The sequence below is a fragment of the Zingiber officinale genome, chromosome 7A (assembly GCF_018446385.1).
Source record: "Zingiber officinale cultivar Zhangliang chromosome 7A, Zo_v1.1, whole genome shotgun sequence".
NCBI lineage: Eukaryota > Viridiplantae > Streptophyta > Magnoliopsida > Zingiberales > Zingiberaceae > Zingiber > Zingiber officinale.
In genome coordinates, this window is record NC_055998.1 from 30,240,505 (window position 1) to 30,242,681 (window position 2,177).

Consider the following 2,177-nt stretch of genomic DNA (forward strand, 5'->3'; position numbering starts at 1 on the left):
TTTAAGTGAGGAAAAGTTGAATTTATTTATTTCCTTGCTTTTCTTTTTTCTTTGCTTTTCGCCGAAACCTTCTTCCTTTCCCCGCGCGCTCAACACCGCCGAACCCAAGCCCTAACCGGCGCCGCGGCGGTTCCTGCTCCCGATCCTTTTCTCTCCTTTTTCTTCTTCTCCTCTTCTTCTTCCTCCCCGGAGCTTGCCCAAGCACCGGAGAGCGCGAGCCACTGCTGGTCAAGCCGTCGGTTGTGCCCTAGTTCCTTGTCGACAGCGCCGACGCCCACAGAAGTTTCCTCTCCTCTGCCGACAACTGCCCTCACTGGCTACTCCTCCGAGGAGTGCCCTAGGTGCCGACGTCGCACCTCTCTTCCTCTTCTCCTTTCGGCATCCGAGCCCTAGCACCACCGCCGACCCATCTCCTCTCATCTTGCTGCCGGCCAAAGCCCTGAGCAGTGCCGATCAAGCCAACTCTCCTTTCCTCTGCCCTAGCGACAGCAGACGGTCGCCCCTCTCTGCCAACCTCACGCCTCGGCACTGGTTGCTGACCACCAGGTGCTGCCGTGCCACCGATGGGCCTAGTAGTGCCCTAGTCCTCCACCGTCACAGCCACCTAGCCTCACTGTGTCGCCTCTCCTCTGCCTCTGCCGGTTTCCTGATCATTCCCCCTGGCTGACACATGAGCACGGGGTCGTTTAGCAGTGATCTTGGAGGAAGAAGATTTAGGTAAGGTATGTTAGGTATTTGGATTTTGATTTGGGGTCTTGCGCTGAACGGATATGGCTGATCACTGTGGTGGTGAATGTTTTCCTGCAGCATCGTTTGATCTCCGGCAGCAGGTAGATTCCAGCAGCAAACGACCCTACTTCAAACAGTGATTCATCAGGTGAGTTTAGAAATGGTCCCATTTTTACATTGAATTTCATTAGTAGTGATGGATGGTACCAGTGGATTAATTTATATTAGCTAGATAAATGAGCATGTTGGATCCTATTTGGATAAGTTAATTGATGACCTAATTAGGGTTTTTGCCCTAATTTAGGGTAGTGATTTTATTTAGCTATTAATGAGAATGTAGCTAAATAAAATATATATATGTTGGTTATTACAGGACTTTGACACGGACGAGCACTTCGACACAGAGGTCATTTAGCTCGATCTATATTGGAGGCGGGTACTTTTGGACTTTATGTCTTTGATATGCATAGTAGTGAATTTAACAAGTAGCAATAATTATGTTCTCTTATTTGTTTCGGTTAATCACTACTCGACACCTGTTACATGATTGGTTGATTGCTTATTTTGCATCTCGTGTATTCCTTACCTATTGATACATGCTTATAGGGGTAGTGATATACCATGTTTCACCATGTTCAGGACCTAGGTTTTATACCTTCAGTGTACCTTTGATTTGATTCGTTGACCTATGGTGCACTTTTATATATATATGGATTAGCTCAGGATATTTTGTAGTTAGTACCATGCACCATTTGCATGATTGCATGCTGTGCAATAGTCCGCTCCATTATTGTTGAGCACATCGCTAGTTACATGGATCTGCACACACCACCACTCATGGGTTAGTGGTCGATTCAAGCAGTATATGTTGCAGCAGGGACTTTATTTGGCTCCGTTGGTCCGCTCATGGGTAGCGTGATGCAACGTGTTAGCCGGCAGGGATTCCTCCCCGTCATCGTGTACCGGGAGTTGAGAGCATTGCGCTCCCCCATTTATGATTTGGGGTAGGAGAATAGGTGTACTCCGACAGCATCCCGTCCACTTGGTCACTCATCAGGAGTAGTGAAGACAGAGTGCATGGTTGTCACAACCCTACCCACTCGGCCTCACTATTGTGTGTGAGATGATCGACTGGCGTCAGGGGTGACCAGGACGCATCATTGGCATCATATGCATGATGCATTTATTGCTTATGTTTGTGCTTGCTGCATTTATATGCTGTATATTGTTTGGGCGCCTATGTTTGACATGCATACAGGATTTCTATGCCACTCGGACTGTTTGTCCTTATACCCAGGTCCTGGTTAGTACAATTTTTCTCCTGTTTACTTCAGTTGCATTCCATTCTTTTATATCAGGAGACTGTACGCATGATTAGTGCTAGATGTTATTTCCCTACTTTGCATATCAGTTGTACCTGCTGAGTGTTGGACTCACCCCGCCTCCAT